This window comes from Lissotriton helveticus, chromosome 2_2 (genome assembly GCF_964261635.1).
Source record: "Lissotriton helveticus chromosome 2_2, aLisHel1.1, whole genome shotgun sequence".
NCBI lineage: Eukaryota > Metazoa > Chordata > Amphibia > Caudata > Salamandridae > Lissotriton > Lissotriton helveticus.
In genome coordinates this window covers 384,655,916-384,682,380 of record NC_136060.1, presented here as the reverse complement: position 1 = coordinate 384,682,380, position 26,465 = coordinate 384,655,916, and the positions used below count along the sequence as shown (strand labels likewise).

The following is a 26,465-nucleotide window of genomic DNA, read 5'->3' as shown; positions in this document are numbered from 1 at the left end:
TTTACAGCTCGAACCCAGCATCAACAGCGTTTTCGACCTTATTACCAGCAAGGTTTCCGTCCTCAGTACTCCGCCGAGTCCTTTCAGCAGACGCATGCACCAACTTACACCAGAGCACCAGCACGTCCCGCTTCGGGTGGTAAATCCTATGACGCAAGCAGGAGACAGTGAGGGGCATAAGGCACCCACCAACCCAGTCCCACTTCATTCAGGCTCATGACTGCTCCAAATTCTTTCGGGAATGGAACTCCATTTTGTACGACAGATGGGTGTTAGACGTTTTCAATCACGGTCACACCCTAGGATTTCTTCAATAACCTCCAGATTATCCCCCAAGAAAGACTGCTCACCGCCATCTGGCACTTCTCAAAAGGGAAATAAAACTCCTTCTCGACAAGCAGGCAATCGAGATAGTGCCACACAGTCAGCGCAACTTGGGATTCTACTCATACTTTTTTCTCATAAAGAAAAGAACTGTGAAATGGAGGCTCGTGTTGTTGAAGAAGTTCATCAAAAGCCAACCTTTTCGGATGCTGTCGCTCCAGGATATTCTCCGTCTCTTGGATTCACGGGATTACATGACTTCTCTGGATCTTCTGGATGCGTCCTTTCACATTCCTATTCATCCAAAGCATCTCAGGTTATCTCAGGGTCCAAGTGGCAGGGTGCCACTACCAGTTCAAGGTGCTGCCCTTTGGGCTAAAGTCTGTACCCAGGGTATTCACCAAATGCTTGACGCCAGTAGCAGCCTTTCTCCGGCGTTCCGGTCACCAGGTCTTTTCCTACCGGTTGATCAAGGCTCCGACATTTCAGGGTGCAAAAAAGTCCACGAACGCCTGTGTTAGCCTTTTTCGCTCTCTGGGTCTCAATCGCAACTAAAAGAAGTTCTCGCTCCTTCCTTCCAGGTCTCTGGTGTTTCTGGAAGTGAGATTAGACACCGACCTCTCTATGACCTTTCCCACAGAAAAAATAATTTCTCGTCTTGTAAAGATGGCTCAGTCCCTTTCTTCAAAAAATATCGTTTACAAATCAATGTTGGGGATAATGTCATCTTGCATTCCGCTGATTCCTCACTGTCGATTGTGGATGAGGCCTCTCCAGGAACAGCTCGACGCCCAATGGGTACAAGCTCGAGGCTCCTTCGAGGACATTATATCAGTCACGTCTCAGATGATCAGGGCGATGTCTTGGTGGAAGGTCAAAAGCAATCTTTCACAAGGCCTATCCTTCCTTCCACCAGAGCCTTTGATGGTTATGACAACGGATGACTCCATGGAGGGATGAGTTGGTCACCTCCAGGAGCTTCAGGTTCAGGGGAAGTGGTTGGGGCAGTGTTTCTAGGGCTATGTTCCTTTATTCCAAGGATAAAAGGTTCTTCAATCCTTGTCTGCACGGACAACACAACCAAAATATTTTACCTGTAGAAACAAGGAGGGACAAAATCACCGTCTTTCTAAAGTCTGGCGCAATAAATTTGGAATTGGTTGATTCACCACAGTATCTAGTTACAAGTCTAACACGTTCTAGGGGTACTCAAAGAATTGGCCGATTCTCTCAGCAGAGATTCCAAGCAGTGTCACGATTGGAAACTGGATATCGTTCAACTCAAAATAGTTTTTCAGTGTTGGGGATCGGCATCCCTAGATCTGTTTGCTACATTACTCAACAAAAAATGCGAGTTCTACGCCAGCAGATTCGCTCAGCCAGGTTCCCGGGGAACGCCTTCCATTTCACCTGGGAAGGGACATTTGCCTACCCGTTCCCTCCATTCCCACTGATACCCAAGGTCCTACGAAAAAATGAAACGAGAACCTTGCTGCATCATTCTCATTGCCCTGGCGTGGGCAAGGCAATACTGGTTCACTGAGCAGTTTCGCCTATCAGAAGCCTCTCCATTACATCTTCATCCTTCGGAACGTCTTCTTTCTATGGACCAAGGCCAGGTGATTCATCCTCAAATTCAATCTCTTCACTTGTCCACCTGGCTCCACACCACACTGAGTTTGGGGACATAGATATTTCTGAGGAGTGTTGTCCATTCTTAACGAGGCCCTTGCTCCCTCCATGGTCAAGTGTTACTCAGACAAATGGAAAAGATTCTGCTCCTGGTGTATGATTCACTCGTGCCATCCGCTGTCTTCATCTCCAGAGGAGGTTTTGCCATATCTCTTGTCGCTAGCAAAAGCTGGCCTTTCTCATTCTTCTGTAAAAGTACATTTTGCTGCAATTTCAAGGTATAGGATACGTTTGAGACAGTCGTCCCTATGGTCCTGCAGGTTGGTGAAGGAATTCATGAAAGGCCTTTTCAGAGCCTACCTACTGGTTCGGCCTGCTCCGGTGCTCTGGCAATTGAACATTGTGTTGTCTCATGTCATGAAAGCGCCATTTGAGCCAATTCACAAGTGTGCCATAAAATATCTATCTTGGAAGGTGCCTTTTCTCTTAGTCATCATGTCGGCCAGACATATTAGTGAAATTCAAGCCTTCACAGCAACAGAACCTTACCTTCAATTCCACCAGGATAGAGTGGTGCTGCGCACTAATCCCTCGTTCATACCCTAGGTACCTATCACGTTCCATACGAATGAACCTGTGGTCCTGCCTTCATTTTTTCCTGCTCTGTCTACACCAGCAGAGAGAGGGCTACAATCCTTGGACATCAAACGATGTTTAAAGTTTTACCTTCAAAGGACTAAATCTTTCTGCAAATCTACTCAATTGCTCATCGTCTTCTCTGCCCATATGAAGGTCAGGCTTTGACTAGAGCTTTGATTGCTCTTTGGGTTTCTTCTACTACAACCTTCTGCCACGAAAGGGCGGGTGGCTCACTTGCTTCTAAAGTGACTGCTCATTCAACGAGGAAGATGGCAGCATCCATACCTTCACAAGGCACTACTGCCTGGATACTTTGCAAAAGACGGATGCTGCGGCTGGCCGATCGGCTCTTCGTTGTCTGTTCGCTTAAGGTAGGCCTCAGTTACTGAGGTTTATTAAGAATTCTTATTATCAATATTAGGTTTATTATTATTATGGTTATTATCTCTGACAAATCTTATTTATGTATATTATATATATATATATATATATACAGCATACAAATTGTCCTGTCGCAGCGGGAGCGCTAGTCAGTCGGTGCCAGCGATGGGACCAGGGCAGTGTCCCAATTCATGAAATACCAGGAAATCGCTGCACACACCTTGATATTTGTTGCAGTTTCTTTATTTTTCAAAACGTGACAAACACCCTACGCGTTTCGAACTGTAGTTCCTGATCACGGTAGCTTGCATGTGTGGTCCCTTCATTATTTCTATACATTTCAGCCTCTGAGCATGCCCATGATTAATTAAGGCATGCTGGGACATGTAGTTTTCCTTAATGTTTATGCCATTGTGTTTGTGTTGATGTCGTGGGGTTTTGCAGCAATGAGGCGATATTTGGCGTTACTGCATGAAAAGCGTGTCCCCAGTTTACTAGGACAATAACGCTTTGTGACGCTCGTGATTCCACGTGCGTGTGTAATCAACTCTCTGTTTACCTGAGGGTTGATTGCAATGCGTAACTTTATGGACAAGCGTCCGCTGAACAATAAAGGGCTGAGTGCCCTGCGTCCCCAAATGCTTGCAGCTGCTCACGACATCTGCTTTTTAACATAAGTTATTGGCAAAACTTAATTAGCACAAAGTAATTTACAACTCAGTTGTCGTGACTGTGGTAAACAACAAAAAACTTCAGAAATAATGGTTTATAAATGGTGATAGGTAATGTTCATGAGAATGCGTCATGGTCAAATATTATCAAAATATTATATGATGCTTAGTGCAGTTTAGTCTGTAACATAGTTCTCATAGGTGAACATAAAGTTCTTCATCGCCGTTGAGGCCAGCAGGCTGTTTCGTTCTGAACCTCATAATTAATTTGGACTCTAGTCGTCTCAATTTTTGAATGCGATTGCCTCCTCTTTCATGCTGTGGTATACTTGCGAGTCCGAAGTATCTAACATCCAGCCACGTTTTGTTTTCATGATTTGCCAGATGTTTCGCAATGGCATAGGAGTAATCATTGTTCTGGATGGCACGAATGTGTTGAAGTATGCGTGTTTTGATGGAACAAGTTGTACTTCCAATGTAGGATTTGCCACAATAACATTGGATCATATAAACAACAAACGACGAGTCACAGTTAATGTTACTTCTGATTGTAAAGTTATTGCCAGCCGCATCTTTTAGATTTTTAATGTTACGTCCTATCTTGCACGCTTTGCAGATTGTGCATTTATTAAATCCTTGTTTCCTGATGTCAAGCCAAGATTCTGGTTTTTTCATTTCAAAATGACTTTGAGTTAGCTGATCCGCAAGATTGGGTGCCCTTCTGTAGGAGACTAGGGGATGGTCTCCTATTGTTGTTCCAATGTCTGGGTCTTTGCGTAGTACATGCCAGTACTTCATCATAGCTTTTTGTATCCTGTAGCTTTCTTTACTGAAAGTCATTATCATCCTGGGTTGATCCGATGTTTTGTTAGCTTCAACTTCTTGTGTGGCAACAATGCTTTGTTTGTTAATGAGAGCATCTTCTCTTGATTTGCATCTTGCTTTAGTTTCACATGCATTAAGATCTGTTATTTTATAGCCTCTCTGTTTGAAGCGTTCTTTTGTTTCCTTAAACTTCAATTCCATTTCTTTTTCCTCAGAGCAATTCCTTTTCATCCGCAGGAGCTCACCATACGGAATGCTCTTTTTCAGTTTCTGTGGGTGAAAGCTTAAGCCGTGAAGAATACTATTGGTTGCTGTTTCTTTTCTATGAACAGTTGTTTGAATCTTTCCATCTGCTATGTACACCTTTGTATCTAGGAATACAATTTCTTTCCAAAAGGAATTGCTCTGAGGAAAAAGAAATGGAATTGAAGTTTAAGGAAACAAAAGAACGCTTCAAACAGAGAGGCTATAAAATAACAGATCTTAATGCATGTGAAACTAAAGCAAGATGCAAATCAAGAGAAGATACTCTCATTAACAAACAAAGCATTGTTGCCACACAAGAAGTTGAAGCTAACAAAACATCGGATCAACCCAGGATGATAATGACTTTCAGTAAAGAAAGCTACAGGATACAAAAAGCTATGATGAAGTACTGGCATGTACTACGCAAAGACCCAGACATTGGAACAACAATAGGAGACCATCCCCTAGTCTCCTACAGAAGGGCAACCAATCTTGCGGATCAGCTAACTCAAAGTCATTTTGAAATGAAAAAACCAGAATCTTGGCTTGACATCAGGAAACAAGGATTTAATAAATGCACAATCTGCAAAGCGTGCAAGATAGGACGTAACATTAAAAATCTAAAAGATGCGGCTGGCAAGAACTTTACAATCAGAAGTAACATTAACTGTGACTCGTCGTTTGTTGTTTATATGATCCAATGTTATTGTGGCAAATCCTACATTGGAAGTACAACTTGTTCCATCAAAACACGCATACTTCAACACATTCGTGCCATCCAGAACAATGATTACTCCTATGCCATTGCGAAACATCTGGCAAATCATGAAAACAAAACGTGGCTGGATGTTAGATACTTCGGACTCGCAAGTATACCACAGCATGAAAGAGGAGGCAATCGCATTCAAAAATTGAGACGACTAGAGTCCAAATTAATTATGAGGTTCAGAACGAAACAGCCTGCTGGCCTCAACGGCGATGAAGAACTTTATGTTCACCCATGAGAACTATGTTACAGACTAAACTGCACTAAGCATCATATAATATTTTGATAATATTTGACCATGACGCATTCTCATGAACATTACCTATCACCATTTATAAACCATTATTTCTGAAGTTTTTTGTTGTTTACCACAGTCACGACAACTGAGTTGTAAATTACTTTGTGCTAATTAAGTTTTGCCAATAACTTATGTTAAAAAGCAGATGTCGTGAGCAGCTGCAAGCATTTGGGGACGCAGGGCACTCAGCCCTTTATTGTTCAGCGGACGCTTGTCCATAAAGTTACGCATTGCAATCAACCCTCAGGTAAACAGAGAGTTGATTACACACGCACGTGGAATCACGAGCGTCACAAAGCGTTATTGTCCTAGTAAACTGGGGACACGCTTTTCATGCAGTAACGCCAAATATCGCCTCATTGCTGCAAAACCCCACGACATCAACACAAACACAATGGCATAAACATTAAGGAAAACTACATGTCCCAGCATGCCTTAATTAATCATGGGCATGCTCAGAGGCTGAAATGTATAGAAATAATGAAGGGACCACACATGCAAGCTACCGTGATCAGGAACTACGGTTCGAAACGCGTAGGGTGTTTGTCACGTTTTGAAAAATAAAGAAACTGCAACAAATATCAAGGTGTGTGCAGCGATTTCCTGGTATTTCATATATATATATATATATGTATATATATATATATATATTAACCGTGGAAGTTAAGTTGCTTGGTTCACTGTAGGTGATGGCATTATGTTGCATGGTGGGATGGTTCACCTGTTTTCCCATCTCCAGTTGTTATTATGTACTGCTTAACAGTCTGATTCAAGCATGTGAATCTATAAAAGATACAATACCGGAGAAAAGACAAGTTACTTACCTTTACACTGTGGTTCTCCAGTATTGATATATTTTATAGATTCACATGCGACCCTTCATCCTATCCTTACAAGTGCACACTTCCATTCCTCTTTTATTTGACTAACTACACTTAGATACTCAGGGGTCTGGTATGTGATTGGCTGGAGTTTGGACGTTCTTTAATGAGGTTAATTGGTTATAAATACTGTTGATTCTTAAGGAGGAGATTGTCCTTTTAGCTTTATACTGCTATTTTACTGGTACCATGGGACTCCCACCTTGACGACGGGGAACATTCAAGCATGTGAATCTATAAAAGATATCAATACCACAACCACAGTGTACAGGTAAGTAACTAGTTATTTCCATTGCAGACCCCACATTTGCCACCTGACGGTGTTTTCAAGTATGATGCAGGAGAATAAAAGTTCAGAAGCCTCAAAGCTACTCTCACTGATATCCAGGACTGGTGCTAAGATATCAGAATTGTATCCCGAATGCCCTGGACTTGTTGAAAAGAGAGAAGGCCCTTAACTGTACCATATCCAGGACTGCTCCAATGAAAGGAAGCCTTTGCAAAGGACAATATCAGGAGGCTTGCTGTCGTCTGAAGGTGGTATACTATTGTGGCGAGGTTGCCTTCAACAGCCAGTCGTCGAGGGAAGGGAAAGCTGGTATCGCTGATCTCCAGATATGGGCAGCAACCACTTCCAACACTTTAGGCGGACACCTATGGGGCAGTGGTGAGGTCGAAATGGAGCACAGCAAACTGAACATACTCATGCCCTACCTTGAGCCACAGGTAACTTGTGTGGGGCTGCAGGACGGGCATATAAAAATACATGTCCTGCAGATCCGAGGTCACTATCCAGTGGTTCAGGTCCACGACAGACAGAATCTCGGCCAATGAGAGCATTCTGAATATATTCTTCCACAGGTTGAATGTCTAAAATGGGCTGAAGGTCCCTATCCTTTTTAGGCACAAATGAATAGTGAGAGTAGCAACTGTCTCCTATACATGACTCTGGAACTCTCTTGATAGCTCTTTTGGAAAGTAAAACTTGTACCTCTTGCAACAGAATTGACAGGTTTGACAGGTTTTCCTCTGAGATTCGATTTGATGGAGGAGTGAAGATTGCTGAAGTGGAAAGGAACGGTAGGGCTTAGCCATGTTGAACCATTTGAAGGACCCATCTGTCAGACGTAATTGATCACCTCCCTTGGAGAAAGTGTTGGATCCTGCGTCCCACAGGATGGTTGCACGCTACTAATGGCATGTTAAAACGGGTTGGTGGCTCTTGTTATAGGGAAAGAGGAATGGGGAGGCTGGTGGCCTGTTGGCCTGCACATTCCACGTCCTCGGTCTCGAAAGGACTGGGATTATTGCCGCTTTGACTGAGGAGACTGATATTGCCTAAATGCCAGCCTCTTAGAGTTGCCTCAAAAATGAGGAAGGAAGGGAAGGGGTCAAAAGGCCGAGATGCATGCAAAGGCCTACTTTCCCTGAAAAGTTCCAAGGCAGAATCCGCTTTTCTGCTGAACAGGCCTGACCCATTGAAAGGCCATGAGAGAGGTCTGAATGTCTTCAAAAAACCCTGTGGAGCGCATCCATTTATTGTGCAGAGCACAACACTTATGACCAATTGCCCTTCACAGACAATCAGTAGTTTCAAGGTTGCATAAATCACGTATTTAGGTGCCTTTTGTCCATTGTGAATATTTTGTGCCACTGAGGCCCTAATGTCTTCCGGGAAGAGCTTGCTAGCCATGTCTCAAGGTTAGACAGCACATAGGGTGGATCCACCAGTGGTAACTCTAATGGAAGCCCCCATTGATCCTTGGGCTCTGAAGGTGCACCATTGGGAGGCAGAGGAGTGTCAAATATCTGCACCATGGCAGCCTTACAAAAGCCAATTTGCTACAGGATCACCAATGGCCCAATAAATTCGAGGTGCACCGGTATCAATTGTGAGTTTGGCCTTGCAACCAGAGATCTAGAGGGAGACTGACTGACATTATAATGCCCTTGCGCCTTCTCTTCCGATAGAGAGTGGTCGGATGAGGTTGAGTCCCGCTTTGCTCTTTTGTGCTTGCGTTTGGACTTCAGTCTCAACTTACTGGAGGACTTTGACTGTAAAGTTGAACTCTCCTGGGAGTGCCCATAGGAGCAAGTCTGCACCTTCAACTTGGAGCAGGGCCTACATGAAGTCCGTGACTTCCTGTTTGTAGAAAAGAACAGCTTTGCCTCTCAGTCCCGGATCGCCATTAGGTGCATCGGGGCACAATGTTGCAAAATTTCTTATCTTGTCTAAAGACACAACTCGTGCTGGTCTGAAACAGACATCTGTTTTCTATAGTCTTGGTATGGTTTGAAACCTCTAGTCTTAGGAAGGGACATAGTTCCCCAGCACACTGGATTTTGTTCAAATTTCAGTAGTCGTCAAATGGCTGATGAAATAGGTAGCAGAGCTCTGGATCCACATCAGAAAGCACTGATATTAGTCGGAAGGTTTGGCACTTGTATGTGACTCTGCTCGGTCACTTTCGGGCCAGTGCGTGGTCAACACGGAGCAGCATGGCGCTACCTAGTGGCAAATGGGAACACTGCTGGAGAAGTTTTCCAGATCCAGTTTGGCAAGTGGAGAGTATTCTAAGGTGGGGGAATATGTGGTTAGAAGTATCCCTCTTTAAATAAAATTGGGCAGAGCACAAGTGAGTGCGATCATTGCTCACGACACAACCATATGTCTGAATACTTTTTTTAAAAACACATGTGGAAGCCGACTACAGTGCTACCACACGAGGAAGCTCATGTCTAATACTAAGAATCTGATTTGGACGAGAATGGCATCCAGTTTGGCAAGAACACTTAACAGCCAAACCATTGTTATGAACTTAATGACAAGAAGGGTTCTATGTCAATATTGGGGCTTACAAGAGCGCCCATAAAATAATTACTACACACCCCATTCTCAAACGTCGATGGATAGTTCATTTACTACCTATAATGAGATGTGGATTTAGTTTAATGATGAGAACTAATGGGTGATCAGCATTGATCTGTGGCATTTTTAGTTCAAAGGTAGTGTTGTAGAAGATTAAGCAAATACTTTTCTGGTCTCTTAGCAAAGAATGGGAATATTTAGTATAACCCTGAGGATGATGGGTCAAAAAAGTTTTATAATTTTATAACAATACTTTGCTAGGTGCTTACTTCATTGTTCCTGAGTGAATTGTTGTGAAAGTCTCTCTGTATGCAGTGAATGTGAACATTGCCGTGCTGCGCTTCTTCACTGGAATATCCTCTCTTTATGCATTCATAATCCTCAATATTTATTTATTTATTTATTTGCATGTTTGTATGGCGCTGTGAATCGACTCCCAAGGGAGTATCTCCGCGCCTTTGGCAGCAACTAAAGAACAGAAAGCTAGTCATGATTTAGTAAATAGCCCTAAGACCAACTAATAATTAAAGAGGAAGGTTTTGAGTTTTTTTCTAAAAGGGAAATGTTCCCTGCATACTCTAATTTCCTTCGGGAGTTGGTTCCACAACTTGGGGCCAGCTACTGATAAGGCCCTTCCCCCCTTTCTTGCCTTCAAGGCCCTGGGAACACATAGCAATTCCTGATCTCCCGATCTCAGAGATCTAGATGGAACATAAGGGATGAATTTTTCAGTGAGGTAACCAGGACCCTTTCCAATGAGGCATTTATGGATGACACAGCAGATCTTAAACATCACCCTCTGCTTTACTGGAAGCCAGTGGAGTTTGGCCAGCAACGGTTTTGAGGGAGTACGAGGCGGGACATTTAGAACCAGTCGTGCAGCAGTGTTTTGCACAACCTGCAATCTGGCAAAGACACTCTCATTGGCAGCTAACATCAACCCGTTGCAATAGTCCAGCCTGCTTAACACTAGTGACTGGACCAACGTTCTCCTGGTGGTATCCGGTAACAGAGGGAATACTCTCCTGAGAAGCCCAATAACATGGAAACATGAGCCTACCACTTGATTAGTTTGTTGTGTTAGGGTAAGCTCATGGTCCAGTTTCACTCCCAGGTCTTTTACCACCATTTGGGGCTCAGGGACGGGGCCAAGATCTTGAGGCCACCAGTCCGGAGTCCATAAGCGTTTGGCCTCTCCAAAGAGCATAACCTCGGTCTTGGAGACGTTGCACTGCAGGAAGTTAGCTGCCATCCACCGTGCCACCTCCTTCATCCCCCGGGCGAAGGAGTCACGCACCTCAGGAGTCATGATTTTAAAAGGGAAGAGGAGTTGGGTATCATCCGCGTATGATACTGGAATGAACCCGTGGGATCTCATGATGTTAGCTAGGGGTGCCACGTAGATATTAAATAACGTAGGGCTCAAACAAGAGCCCTGTGGCACCCCCTTCGAGATAGCCACCACCTCTGATTGGTATGGTCCCAAGATGACTCTCTGGGTGCGTTTGATGAAAAAGCTCCTTAGCCAGGCCAGAGCCTTGCCTTCCAGACCGATGTCAACTAGTCTGGAGGTCATGATGTCGTGTGACACAGTGTCAAACGCCGCTGACAAATCTAAAAGTACCAGGACAACGGAATAGCCCTTGTCCTGTAACATCTGAAGATTGTCAGCGACGGACAGCAAGGCGGTCTCAGTACTGTGCCTGGGCCTGAAACCCGACTGGGAGGGGTCGAGTCCACCCGCGTGTTCAATGAATTTAGACAAATGCTGATTCACGTGTCTCTCAGCAAGCTTCCCTATAAAAGGGAGAAGAGAGATCGGTCTCAGATTTGTCAAATCAGACCAGGGGATCGAATTGTTTTTCCGCAGAGGTCTCACAAGAGCCTGTTTCCAGTCTAAAGGGACTTCCCCAGTACACAAGGACAGATTGACTACATGTCGCATTCCAACCCCCAGATCATCCAGCAGAAGTGGCATAATACGTGCCGGGATGATGTCTGTGGGGCACCCACTCTTTGTTTGCGTGACAAGAACAGTCAATTCTTCAATGGAGATGGGTGGGAAAACGGCAAGCTTCTTAGCCTCATTATCTGTAGTCATAATATGTGGCTGGATTCGACAGTCAGTTGTTACTGGATTGTTAGAGATGGAGTTAGACGTTAGTATCTTAGTATAGATGGCTTCGATTTTCCTAACAAAAAACTGTGAAATATTATCACAGAGTTCTTGGGATTCGATCCCCTCCGTGTCACAGGCAGTGGGCTTAGTGAACGTCTGTAGAATTTGATACAGGGTTTTTACGTTGGTACCAGCAGCTGATAATTGAGCTGCTATATGTTGTTTCCTAGCAGCTCGGATTGCTTTATGGTAACTTTTGAACGACCTCCTAAAATCCTCCTTATCATCTGCCTTTCGTGTGACTCTCCATTTTTTCTCTAACTTTCTCATGGTCGTTTTTAATTGTCTGAGATCCCCAGTGAACCAGACTTCTTGTTTTGTGGCAGGTCGGGGTTTATAAGTTCTAAGCGGGACCACATGATTGATAGTTGTTAACGCAGCTTCACTAAATGCGCTTAGGGCTAAAGTGGCATTTTCTCCGCATACTACCCATTTAGGTTCAGGGTAATTTTCCCTAAAGTCTACTGGGGTTAATTTGTTCCAGGGCCTCCTAACGTCAGCCATAGTCCTCTGGATAACTTTGACTTTATAGTTAGAGCGAGTGTAAAACATAATAACAGAGTGGTCTGTCCAATCAACTTGGTTTGGAGTCAGACAATTAATAGCTGTTGAGTTACAGAACACTAGGTCTAAAGTGTGGCCCGCAGAATGGGTAGGCCCCTGATTCTTTTTATTAAGTCCAAGTGTGGCCAAGTCTGTTAACACAATCTGTGCATCAGTGCACGTAGCAATATTTGTGCGACATCTTAATATTAATATTTCAGTCATATAGATATACACCAAACATTTAAGTACATTACCAAATTGATGTTTAAGCTTCAATAATGATTAGTAAGGTCTCATGTTCCTTATTATTACCATTCTTTATATTCATCACTAATTCTACATTTCTGTGCCTATTAAATATTGTGTCTTTATGTTAACAGTTGACTGTTCACTGTTTGTAAAATAAGTTTGGAAAAAGTATTTTCTCATTTACTCTTTATCAATCTATACCTAGCGTAGCTCAACAATTATCATTGTGTATTCCTAGATCTTTAAAGTTACAACTACATCCAGTAGAGTTAACCCTTTTGGCATATTGTTGCCTAGAGCAAAACTGATCCCGAGTCCACAGGCACATTTCTTACTACACACTCACTTGCTTTCCTTGCTAATGGATTGATCATGTAGCTTATCTGAGTGATGGAAATCAGGTATTTCTTCCCACCTGAACATATTGTGAGCCACAAGTCATTTGTAAGTTTACTGTCTTTGTTTACTTGCTCTGGAGAAACATATGCTCTTCTGCTAAAACATCCTGATTGTAGCGTTGGTTCTCTGTGAATACCCATAACCACTTACCCAAATCTAGCCTGGTTTTCTCTTCTTTTGTGACTTTGACCCCGGCTTCATTAAGTGCTCCGTTCACTACAAAGTTTACATCTCTTCTGATTGATGTTTCTAGTTCGAACTAGCATTTGCTTGAATGTAATGATTGGAAAGGATCTCAATTAATGTTTAATATTGCAATGAACAGAACATCAGTTATTCAGTGTTCAGTTCATAATTTTCAACATATGGTCTGTTGTATGGGCTTTTATTTTCTGTCATTGTTTTCTCGCTACCAGCAATGGTAGACTTTCACTTTAACAGAACTAGGATTGATTTCTGAAATTTGGCAGTGTTGCAGATGCCTTACACCCACCCCAAAGTCAAGAGTTTCAAATGTTTTGAGTCCTAAGTTTAGAAGTGTATTCTGGCTCTCCCCAAATACACTCCAAAAACCTACCTTGCAAAAGTGATCATGTCACAGTTATGCTAGAACTTCTACAAACAAAACACCAGGAGAACCAATGTTGAACTTAGTGTGAAAGAAAATTAGCGATTAGGTGAGACACATATCGTCTGTCTAATAAACATAACTCACAAAAGCAATATTTAGCGAATTAAAAAAAACATGGCTATGCATGGATTACAGAAACTTGTTCAAAAAGCAGTTAAAATAGATTTGTAATTTTTGATCGTAGATATCCCTAATAAAAAAATTTGCAAAAGTTGCTTCGTTAAACAGTGTGACCTGTAGTTACTATCTACATCTTAGTATGAGGGCTTGATAATTCCATGCGCATCACCTAATTTAGGCAATATAATAGCAATTTTATGTTTATATGTTTCAGAACTACTTCATCATGAACCATAGATTATTAAAACGTCTTGTAATTCTCAGAATACAATGAAAGGATAGGTTTTGCTTACCTGGATTTAAACCCTTAAAACTCCGGTGTAAATAGATGATGGCCATTGTGTTTTAAAAGAAGAGAGCTATCTTGAATCTGACCTTCATGGCCGGACTTAATTTAGTAAATTTGGGTCAGATTCGACCATTGGCTGAGGAATAAACTACCAGCTACCCTAAGATCCTTATCTGAACTACTGCACTTTAGGAATGCCTTGAACATCTGGATTTTCCCCATGTAACCTTTAATGCTCCTCCCTGTTCTCTACCAGCAGCTGCTTTGTCTATGTAAGGTACTCAGTGCCAGGATACCTGTATGGTTATAGTGCGCTTTATAAATGTTATAAATAAAATTGTCCCAGTGTTATCATTGCACATTTGCTTCTTTTCAGCAATAGACCTATGCTATCGCTGCACAAGTGCTAATTAACCAGATCCTCAGGTCTGGTCATTTTCTTCTAGCCCAGACCTAATTTAGCTAGCCAGAGACAATGGGTGGGGGTCTTATACCTGATTTGATGGTAGACTCATTTGAAAAGGAGTAGATTGACAAAAAGGTATGCTGAAACACAAACAAATCGGCACTAAATACTGAAGGCTACGCAACCAGGTTATTTTGTATTGGGTATGCCACTTAGAAGTAAACTTGAGCAGAGGACAGGAATCTAAGTGCAACAGTATAGAAAGTAGGACTTTGTTGTCTTCTGACTTCTCTTCAACACTGCTTTCTTTTTCCTTGTCAGGAATTGGAAACGGAATGTTGCAGTCGCCTTGAGAGTTTCCAGTTCCAGAGTTCTGCGCAATTACTGGGCTGCAGGAGTCAGAGCACAGGGATTAACATGTGGAAGGTGTGGTGGATCACTGCAGTGCCATGAAGTTGTGAGGGCTTATCGACCTAATGCGCTGCTGGGAACACAGAATGCAGAGTCACTATCCTAGTAAGGTCCAGGGTCAGGAAAAGTGTAAACCTGTGACAAACTCCAGAGAGCTGAAAGAACATCCCTTTTGCTTTACTGCTCTTGGGATTCTTCTGTTTTTCATGCTTTCAATACTTGTAATTGTTGAAATTAGGATTTTCCTTTCTAGAATCTTCTCTGCAACATTCACAAGGTGAGTGTCTGTTTAGGTTCTTCAGGATTCTTTTATTTTTGGCCACAGATGGCCACAATGTTTTTGGGATTAAGGCTTTAAAAATGTTTTCTTACGCTAGCAATCTAATGGCCACGAGGGTTCATTGTCAATCCCAAAAGTGTGTATCCATGCCTATAAATAATCTTTTGGCAATAACTAATTTTGAAAATGATATTGATAATTACAAAAGATCTTTCCCATCTAAAAGGTAGTTGCCTTTGATAATTATCATCAGTGTTTAAAAGATGTTTAATTTTAACCCTCAAAGATGGTTACTCCCTCTCCAACGGACATATAGTCCTAAATTATTTGCACCTTCCATTTTCTAATCCCTGTGTTCTCACATTACATGGAGACTAATAACGATCTGATGACAACTAAAGCTTACATTTTATTTTAAATAGTAAGCCTATATCACATCTTTCAAATGATTTACCATTATATTTATTTGTCCCCATACATACCAATATTCCTTGACCTAAATCTTTCCATCAAACTGTTTACCAGAGGCATACTTTTATGTAACGCGGATGAAAGCCACCAAGAGGTGCAATGATAATACAAACAGCCTGTTGTGGAACCTCACGGTAGACTACAGGTTTGTTGCATAATTCATATAGAATATTATCATTCACCTTTGCTACCTACTCCTTTATTCAAAAGGTATTTTACTACATTACCTGTTCCACGTCAAATTCCTTACAGTGAGGTGGATCCCACCTGCTAATACTTTCATCTATATTCTGCAATGCTAACCTCACCTATCCCCAGAACCAGTGTTAAATGGGAAGCATTCCCAGAATCATTATGTTTTTTCCCTTTTCTTTAAATTGATCTGTGCTCTTATTTTATGATGATGCTGCTGACTTTGGACCTTGTTTCTCCCTCTGGATTCCCCGCTGCATTACAGGTGATGTTGTTAATGATTCTACAAAAGACAGTTTTCTGGACCCTGATGGGTGAGAAGCATAGTATACCAAGATGGATTGGTTTGCTCTTAACAATATTACATTGGTGATATGGTAGCTGGAAGCGGGATGAACAGTAATCTGTCAGAACTAAATCGGGCTGGCGGTGGATGTACTGGTGTACCCACAGTTCATAAGCTTTGGCTAGGTCATGTGAACGTTTGGTGGTAGAGCTGTCAAGCCCAGAGCTGTCAGCTCAAAAGCAAAAATTACAACAGGTGACTAGTCCACTTCTGCTGTAGCAGGTAGCACATTCCACTTAGGGGAGTAAGAAGTGCAAGGAGAAACACTCAGCAGGCATAGACAGGACAGCAAGTACAGTGAGTGATTTTAATGGGAGATGAAAGATGCTCAGGCAGGATATTGGAAGGGAAGACAAAAGTGTGTGTGTCTGAGTGAGTACGCGAATTCATAATTCAACAATACTTTTCACGTTTGTAAATACTGTTTTGTTTTACACTGTCCCATTAGTCCATTTTCTGCTTAATATGTTTTTGCCCTTAGCCTCTTACAGGAGGTCTGCTTTGTGGAACAATTAGTGGAGGAGACGGACTACTTATGATTCCTCTTCATCTCCTCAGGCAGAACTTCATGAATAGAGACATATGGAACACTGCATCTTCCTTGCTTGGCAATCAGGTATAGGTTTAAAGGGGTGGTGTTCTTTTTCCGGCTTTTAACGTGATAGAATTTTACACAACTGGGACGGTATTTCCTGGCAGAAAGCATTACATGCCACCCAGCAGACAGGGCTAGTTCACTTCCTGCACCTCCCAACCTCCCTACTGGCACCTTCCTTGTGGGCTACCATTGTGACGCACACCGTAGAGGCATGGGTATTGCTGACTGGTAATAGATGTATGCAACAACTGCTATTTCCTCATGGCTCGCGAGGGTCCTGATGTTGTCGGTGCTTGCAATCAGGGTTGTCTCTGTGCTGTGATTGGCTCAAAATTTGGATTGGGAAGGGTCCACGAGGTTTGGGTGTTCTAGGTTTTGAGTGAATTGTTGGTTGATTGCTTTCTTAAGGACCTTTGCTGGATAGGGCAACAGAGAGATGGGGCAGTAGTTCTTAGGTTCGGATGGGTTTCTTCAGGAGGGGCTTTTCTTCAGCATGTTTCTGGTCCTCAGGAAAGGAGGCCGAGATGATGGAGGTGTTCAGGACTTTCCTGAGTGCGTCACCGGTGGTATTGCTTCTGAGGTTGAAGACGTAGTGGCAGCAGGGATATGTGGATGCTCCAGAGTGCACAGAGTTCAAGATGGATATAGTGTCTTGCATCGTGAGGAGGTCCCAGTGGGTGAGCTGGTGTTCAGGGTTTGTGTTTGTGGGTGTGAGCTGGTTGATACTGTTGGCGGCAGAGGGTTGGCGTTTGAAATTTTCATAGATGGCCGATATCTGGTAGAAATCATCAAGGTTGTCGCACAGTTTCTGGGAGGGTGTAATGTTGTTCTCTGTTACTGCTGGGTTGGAGAACTCCTTTACAATGGCAAAGAGTTCCTGGCTGTGGTTCGTGCTGGCTTCAATGCTGTTTGTTAGGGTGTTCTTCTTGATTTCTTTCAGGATGTTGTAGTGCTGGTTCAGTGCAGTCCTGAAGGTGATTCGGTCTTCCGACTTTTTGCTGGGACCCCACTTTCTTTCTAGTTGTCAGTAGTTGCACTTTTTAGACTGCAGTTCTTTAGTGACTCATCTGGCTCTTTTGGGTGGTCCTCTGACCTTGGCAGTCTTGCTGTCTGTGCATTCTGTGATACACTGGCAGAGGTTTTTTGTTTCTTGTTCTGGGTCGGGTTTGCAGTCTGGGATGTGGGAGCAGAGAGTGTTATTCCACTGGTCTTCTGATATCTTTTTCCACTCTCTATGCATGAATCTGGGGGGCACCGTGCCTGCATTGGTGGGTCCTGCGATGGTGAAATGTATGCTGTAGTGGTCGGACCAGGTGAGTTGTGTGGCGTGGGTGTACTTGACTGTCGCGGGAGGTGAAGATGGGGTCGAGCATGTGTCCTGAGACATGTATCAGGTCAGTGACAAGTTGCTTGAGGTCGATGTTGCTCATGCTTTCCGGTGAAAGTTGAAAGTTGAGATCCCCTAGGAAGATGTAGTGCTCTGAGTCTAAAGTAACCAGGGCGATGAGATCTGGGATAGCGTTGCAGATGCTGGGGCGTGGTCCTTGACCTCAGAATCATTCCAGAAAGGCCTCTGGCTGCACATGTAGGCGCCAAGATAACAGACGCCAAGATAACAGATTTTAACAATACTGCCCTACTTTGTAATAATATAATAAATTAGGCTGCAAAAACGATGTCAGTTGAATTCCAATATGTACTCTATCCAGTTCAATTGATTACATGGGGATTTAGATGAATCTGGGAAAATAAATTTGGCGTTTTGGAGAAATTGCTTATAATATTTTTTACGTCATTACTTGAGCAAACATCATACAGTCCCATTAAAGACACTGCTGAATAAGGGCTTTTCAGATTCTTGCTCAATCAGACTGCTTTTAATCCTAAGTCCCTAGGGGGTCATTAGGATCGCGGACGGACTTGCGTCCGTCCGCGACCCCAGAGCAGGAGGGAACCTCCGCATGGCATGCGGAGTTCCCTCCTGTGCAATTAGGATGTGACCGCAAGGGTTGCGGTCACATCCTCTATTTTTAACATTGCGGCGGGTGGAGCTTCAAGCTGCACCCGCCGCAATGTTAAAAATGCACGCATTGCATTTGCATGCAGTAAGAGGCAGGCACCGCGCGGTGCCTGCCGCTTTCTGCATGCAAATGCAGGGGGGTACCATAGGTACCCCCCATGTGCACCCCCCACCCCCCCTTCACCTAGGGGGCCCGCAACGGGCCCCGCAGTGAAGTTCCGTATGTTTTTCCACGGCGGAAAACCCGCCGCGGAAAGGCATACTTTACAGGCCATCCTAATATGGTGGACGGTGTCTGACAGACACCATCACCATATTAGAGCTTTTCCGCCGCGGTTGTAAGCTAGCCGCGGCGGAAAAGCTGCGGACGGAAACCAGGACCCACCAGCCATCCTAATGTGGCGGTGGGTCTTTGGTCAGTCCGCTGCGGTTTTTCCGCATCCTCTGGGCCGGCGGTGCCTTCCGCCGGCCCCGAGGATGCGGAAAAACCGCGATCCTAATCGACCCCTTAATGTGACTTTGCCTTCATTGAAAATGCGAATGTATATATCTATTACAGCAATGGTAAAATCTTGATTCAACCATGGTAAAACCTGAAACAGTTTGACTGACACTTCAGATACAATTAAACATCAGGAAAAAACTAGCCCTTGAGACCCAACTTCATCTCTCGTCCTCCAGAGTCAACAATATTGAAGAAAACCAGATGATAATGCAGAATAAATCAGTCTCATTCCTGATGGGCAAACCACATTCCACCCTTGGCATCTAGCCATGTGTATTTCCTCCCCTCCTCAAGTGAAGAGCTTCCTCCATACCTTCATCAGTAGAAATGCACTTGTCAACTCAAGGCCACCCTTCTCCTTCCACTGTCCACTTGAGTCGAAACACCTTATGTATTGTGCGCCAAACACGGGCCTACGCACAAGACCCCTAATCCCATCTACATTATCTCAAAACTGCAGCATCTTCTTCCATACCTCCTAACCCTACCACATTAATCTCAAACATCTGTCGTCCCCAAACATGGCACCTTCTCTCTTTACTGACAAGGGCAAGTGTTCTTGCAATTCCAGTAACTTTGCACCACTCTTGTTAAAATCTGCGCATCCTCGACAACATTAAGTATCCTCTGAGCTTCAAAACAAATGACCCCAAAACATAATGACAAAAAACTTCACAATTGTGAATCCATTATTACTATCTTAAACATCCAGTCCACTTACTTCATTGAAGTCTCAGTGTTATATTCCATATAGGTACCCCAATATAGGCTCAGGTAACATGATAACCTTTCACCTATACTCTCCCCTACATTACACACATAACGGTTCTTGGGGACTGACCTTTTACCTAGATATGACACTGCACACAGAATACAGGATTTTCCCTGGTAAAAGCCTCATACATTGTGCATGAGGATTATTGAAAACTCAGCAGGACTACCATCTCCTGTATAATAACTATGTATAAAGTTTGTTCCCAACGTCACCCTAAGTCCGACAAGTGCCACAGCAAGGTAGAACCCCCGGGGTGACTTTTGGGTATATAAACATCACATCTCGATGAGACAAAGAGAGGAGATCAGGATTTCCCTGCCGACACACTGATGCGAGATGCTGAGGTTCCTGCATGCAGATACTCCAGCTCCCCCCGGTCCCCCACTTCCTCCTGTCCTCCTTTGCCTAGTCCTCTCTCTCCCTTAACCATTGAGCCACCCTTCACTCCGTGCTCAGCACACCTCACCCTGGAAACTAAACTTGATTCCCTCATCTCGCCCATTTCCCAGCTTGAAGCATCCATTTCATTCCTTTGTGCTAAGATATCCCACTCCCCGAACAACCTCCCGAGGAGTTCCTTGCTCCCGCGACTCAATAGAGCCAACCACAATCTGTCCTCCACAGACATTACCAACCTATTGGCTACCTACAAGACCATCAATGTCAATTCCCCTACACTCGCCTCTCCTAACAATTCTACTCAATTTGCCATTCAGACCATCTCTTCCGTCAGAACTTCCCAGCCTCCCCCTCAAGGGGTACCCTCATTCAAGAATCTAATCCCTATCCCCCTCATCAGTCCAGACTCTCACATCACCAAAATAGTTGTGTCAGAGCTACACTGTATGCTCCATAACTGCAGATCTGCAACCAAACACAAACTGGAAATCTCCGACACCATCACTCACCACAGTCTCGACATGCTCTTTCTCACAGAGACCTGGTTTAATGACTCCTCTCACACTTCATTTGATCTTTTGTTACCTACCGACTACTCTATTCTCAGAAACGACAGACCAGGCAAGATCGGAGGAGGTGTTGCGATCATCTTCAGAAACACCCTCCAATGCCCTCCACCCTCTTTCGCACCTTTGAATGCCTCTCCCTAGAATTCCAAGTTCATCATGGCACACCCTTCAGGTTCCATACCATCTACCACCCGCCTGGTAATTGCTCTTCCTTCATGGAGGAATTAATCGACTTCATTAGTGACCAATATTCACAGAGCGACCAGCAGATCTTCCTAGGTGATTTCAATCTCCACTGGGGCTCTGTGGAAGACTCGTTTGCCAACAAGCTTGCAACCTTTCTCTCAGCTAACAAACTTGCACAACACTGCTCGGAAATTACACATGCCAAGGGCTCAATTTTGGACCTCGTGTTTTCCAAATCAGACCAGATTACCACTGCTTCACCCATCCGTGTTAACTGGTCTGACCATTTCCTCATTCCCTTCTGTATTACCTCTCTCACATTTTAACGCTCGGCCAATCCAAAAGAGCCTCTACGTGGCGCTGTGCAACAGAGTCCCATAGGGCATGAGGCATTCTACTTAAAACACAGGTAGTGTTAAAAGATCTTAAAGCCGCACTGGCAGAAGAAAAGACTGCAACCACAATTATCCAACCACCTGGATTCCTTGCTAGGTGAAACCACCGGAAGGGCATTAGGGCCCGCCGACGCAGTAGCAGTTGTACTACCAGTCCTTTAGTGATGGGGTGTCATAAGAGGCAGCGAAGATCTCATGGCGCAGGATGATGCTGAGGGCCTACTGCCCGGTCAGCATGCGGTCCAGTGACAGGTTGTGCCCGTGTACCCAATAATATGTCAAAGAGGGGCTAGTTGAAGGGGAGTAATGGGACAACACCTGTCTCACCTTAATGGAGAACCTTCATCAATGGATCTGTGGACAACTGCACAGAAGGGAATTGGCAATTCAGAACTGCAGTTGCTCTTCATATAACCTCTGACAAAGAGAAACAGTCCTTCTTTGTAATGCCCGGAGGTGAGAGCAAGTCTGAAGCTGGAGACGACTGCAGACCACTTGCGCCCCCCAGATCAGTTAGTCAAGTATCCTTCAAGGATGGTGAGGGAAGAGGACCCAAAGAAGTCTTCCTCACATCCTCCTCTCCATGAGTAAAATGAGGATTTCCCACAGGGAAACCAGATAGAGGCTGAATATGATCCAAATTAGACGGATGCACAATGAGCTGCGCCACCAATGCCGCACTTGACACCATCAACGTTATTGAGGATGCTATACAACGTCGGAAATGGCAATGGGAACTGCATTGAGTGGTTCCATTAACATCGCAGGCTGAAGAGAGACCGACGCCAAAGGTGTGAACCCTGGAGGGCTATGCACCGGCACCATGTCGAATCTGCTATCAGATTTAGGGTTCCTGCTTTGACCGGGGCTGAAACCACCAGCGAGAGTTCCGCTGGGACACTCAGTACCTCTTTGGGGCTGGAAAGCGCACTAAGAGTGAGTCAGAGGGTCAAAAACCTGTTGAAGCGAAAAAAAAATATTTCTTCATTCGGTTGAAGCTTGCTCCAGGTCGGGGTATTTAGGGAGGCGCGGGGCCCCCTGAGAGGTCTCCGGAACCAGTAGATTGCGAAGCGATGTCCAACTTATGCGCAGTACGTTGGTTCTTCGGGGTTTTCTTTGAAGGTGACGGCTCTTCACCAGAGCAACTCCTCGACCTGTCTCTCGACTTTGGAAAAGGTGGATGAAGCTGCGGTTCATCCGAAAGCCGCACCACGAGGAGTTTCATGCAGCATTCCTTTAATGCCTTCGGCCAGAGACGCTGACAGGACCTGCAGTTGATGGAATCGTGGTGCTCGCCAAGATACCATAAGCAGACAGTATGTGGATCCGTGAACGACATCTGGCTCTCCCAAGAACGACAGGGCTTAAACCCAGATGACATAGTTTCGGCACACTGTTCCAGAGGTAGAAAAGAGGAATGGGCCAATAACGGCCCGAAGTCGGTTCCGGATCTGCTTTGCAAGCGTGGAAAAGGAGGAACTGATGTCAGCGTGTCAGCAGAGGCTTTATATGGACTTCGCTGACGTCACAACCGGGGACGACGTCCCTGTGGAGTCGCTCAACACCCTCTGCTGATGCACAGATGTACTGTGGGGAAAAAAGTTTCCGGATACAGTGTGGCACCTGGGGTAGATTCTAATATAAGGAATCTGCGGCTAGATCTCTCTAACAGATAAAGTGTATTTAAGGATCCCTCTGCCAACAGCAGCACTGCTATTAAAACATCTGATAATGGGGGGGGAATCATAATCATGATGATGAAATGCATTGTTAACTGAATAATAGGAACCATTGCATACCACTGGCACGATATCCTAGAAAGGGGCTGCACATTATGATAAATTAATTCACACAGGAATCCCTAGTACAACATTGAATACGTGTGAAGAATTGTTTTATTACACTCTACATATAAAAAAGCTAGGGTCAGCAAATCAATCACTTTACCAATTTATATGAAACACTTCCCTGTGAAATGTTGGGGCCTCACCCACAAAAATGTGTGGCATGCTTCGTCTTTAGGCTTTCCAATCCTTGGGCCCCGTAGGAGTCGAAGGTGGGTTCTACCACATAAAGTGGTAGAAAGTGTTTTTTTTTACTAGTAATCCCTCCAAAGAAATGTCAGAGTAAAAAGGTTCAAAATATCTAGAACTCTCCTAAGAATACTTTAGAAGGATTGTTCTGCTAGGATTTAAAACAGAAACGACGGATGGCAAAAAAGTTAGTAAACACCTTGTCAACATGTGTTGGCCGTTCTTGCTCGTGCCTATGTGTCTTTGTGAGGAAGTCTCATTCTCTGGCTACCACCCAAATTTGCTTTTCGGTTCAATGAATAGATGTCACGTGCAGTGTGCTGGTGTTGTAGTGCAATGTCACTTAGTATCACCTATGAACACCCCTAAAAAAGCCACCATAGATTCACAGTATCCTGGCTGTCACATACTTGCTTATCTGGAGATTTTTCCTCGTGGTATTCAGATACATTTTCTCAACACTGTGAAACGAGGGGGTGTACTCCTGTCGTCCCATTTTCCTCAAGGGACTGACACCACCAGACCTCACCGAGTTAAATCCGTCCATCGGTGGATAACCATCGTACCGTAAATATATTTTTTAAGGGTTTACATAGGTGATTTTAGATGACAGTGCACCACAAACAGCAGCAAGTCACACGTGACATCTATGGATGTACCAGAAAGGTACTCTACTGTAGAAGCCAAAGTATGAGACGTCCTGATGAAGGCAACTGACCCATAGCGCACTAACAAGAACGTCCGAAACATTTTGGCGTGTAGTAGGATGACAAGGTAATTAGTAACGTTTTTGGTATCAACTAATAAAGTATTGTTCTGAGAGTTCTAGCTAGTTGTAACCTTTTTACTCTGGTCATTTAACATTTCTTTGGTGGGGACACTATAAAATAAAACTCACACCCACTGCAGATGGTAGAGCCTACCTTGGACACTACGGGGCACAATGTGTGGGAAGCTCGATGATGAACCATGCCACACATTTTTGTGGGTGAGGGCCTTACGTTTGCCAGGGAAATGCTCCATATCAGTTGGCATAGTAATTGATATGAGGATCCAGGCCTTTTTTTATGTGTAGTGTTTAGTCTTGTGTTTGGGAGGACAAAAGTCTTGGTAGATTGTTTTCTCTCGGCCTTCATTTGTGAAGAAGGAATTTTGTATACCGTAACAACTGTGACAACAAAACCCCTATTATTTACATGTTACCAGCTGTTCAGAAAATGTGTCATGCCTACCTACCAGACCCATCGCTGTTGGCTGTCTGTTGATGCTGAGCAACCGGTTTATGAACCCATTATTTCCAAAACGAAAACACTCATAAGTGCGAGCATGGTTGTGATAAACTTTATATAAAATCTTTGTTCCGGGGAGCAGTCTCACCTTCCTGTCAGCTCATATCCCAATTGTCCAAGATCAGAAGCATGTTAAGTGCTGGATGCAGCATTAAATTCTTGCCCTTCACCCACAGAGTCCCCGCATAACCCCTTGTTTCACGTGCATGCGTTACACTTTGCAAGAATTTCTATATAGTTAAAGACCAGTTTCTTCCTGCACATATAAGTGACAGCAGTGTTGGACTTGTGTTGCCCTGAACTTGGCAAGTCCTTTTGTGTTACATTTGGAGGAGAATGTGATCTATGCCAGCTCCAATCCTCGCCGTAATAGGATCAGGCTTTGGAAAAGATGTATCAACGGCCACAAGGTTTCTTTGAACCAGGGCAAATATTAGACTGACACAATTCTAAATGTGAATCAGTATTAAGAGTTGAGATCCCACATTCCTGTATTGAATTTCTGTGCAGAAAATGTTTAACTCTAGAGGAGCCCTTAACTCCACACTAGTTTTGTAAACTAGCTGAACAAAACTCTCTCTTCAAGTACAAATGGTATCACCGGCCTCCAGTCACCCACCTCCCACCTCAAAGATAACTGGCCATTTGTGCTGTCTCTAAATCTAAGACACAAGTGCTCACCAAGTGAAAATTATTATTTCTGTGGAAATAATAGTTCTCTGTGATAAACCGAGTTGACTGAAGCTCACCCCTTGTTAAACAAGCCTTGAAAAAAGCATGGTTTTATGCTCGTACTTTCCCCACAAAGTGTAAAAGATACGACTGGGGACCATCTCATGGTCTATGTGAACACTCTCAACACACAAATTAGTTCAATCAAAAATCTTATATTTAGGCACTCGCATTTTCTGAGCAACCAGTCCTTCTCAATTGAGAAATCATTGATTGCATTCAAAATATCAAATATATTTTCTAACTAAAGAGCAAATAGTTACATGCATCTTCCCTCTGCATATTAAGATCTGCCTACTGCCAAATCCATCCCAGAAATGTGGCTTTCCAAAAGCTCCAGCAACATCACAAAATAAATAAATGGACGGAGTGTTGAAACTTTTCAAACACTCAACCCCAGTCTCAGATCTGGGTTTAATCCATCATTATTTTTTTCGGCACATCTCCCCAGTTTAGGACCAGCCATATGCAAATCAGTCTTGACCCTGCTCCCCATTTGAATAGTCCAGCCTGAGCTGCCAAGTCCTCCCTGGATCGAAAGTAAGCATCCTGGGACCGGTTTTAGGGTATCACCCCTTATCAGCCAGGCTATCTTGAATTCTGTGACGCAGCAAGCTAGGGACCCTTATCTGGGCATACCTTTTGCCACTTAGGGTGCACATAGCAACATCACAAAATAAAATGATGGACAGAGTGTTGAAACTTTTCACTCACTCACCCAGTCATAGATCTGGGTTTAATCCATCGTTACTTTGTTTGCCACCTCACTCCAGTTTGGATCCAGCCATATGCAAATCAGTCTTGACAGTGCGTCCCATTGGAGCAGTCCAGCTCGAACTGCCAGGCCAGTTCCTCCCTGGACAGTTAAACAAGCTTCCTGGGACTGGTTTCGAGTCATCACCCCCTCATCAGC

At 43.9% G+C, this 26,465-nt stretch overlaps 1 protein-coding gene across 3 annotated transcripts in view; it reads left to right on the top strand.

Moving 5' to 3' along the window:
• The window catches only part of NAT8L (N-acetyltransferase 8 like), a 197,803-nt gene that overhangs the window by 141,566 nt on the left and 29,772 nt on the right, over positions 1-26,465 (top strand). Inside the window, exon 3 of one of the 3 annotated variants that reach the window (XR_013608473.1) lies at positions 14,673-14,867. The exons of 1 other annotated variant lie outside the window; for it this stretch is intronic. The gene's annotated coding sequence lies outside the window, so the exon portion shown is untranslated. Of the gene's footprint in view, positions 1-14,672; positions 15,130-26,465 lie in introns of those variants that run through there. One more of the 3 variants, XR_013608472.1, reaches the window with a different exon arrangement.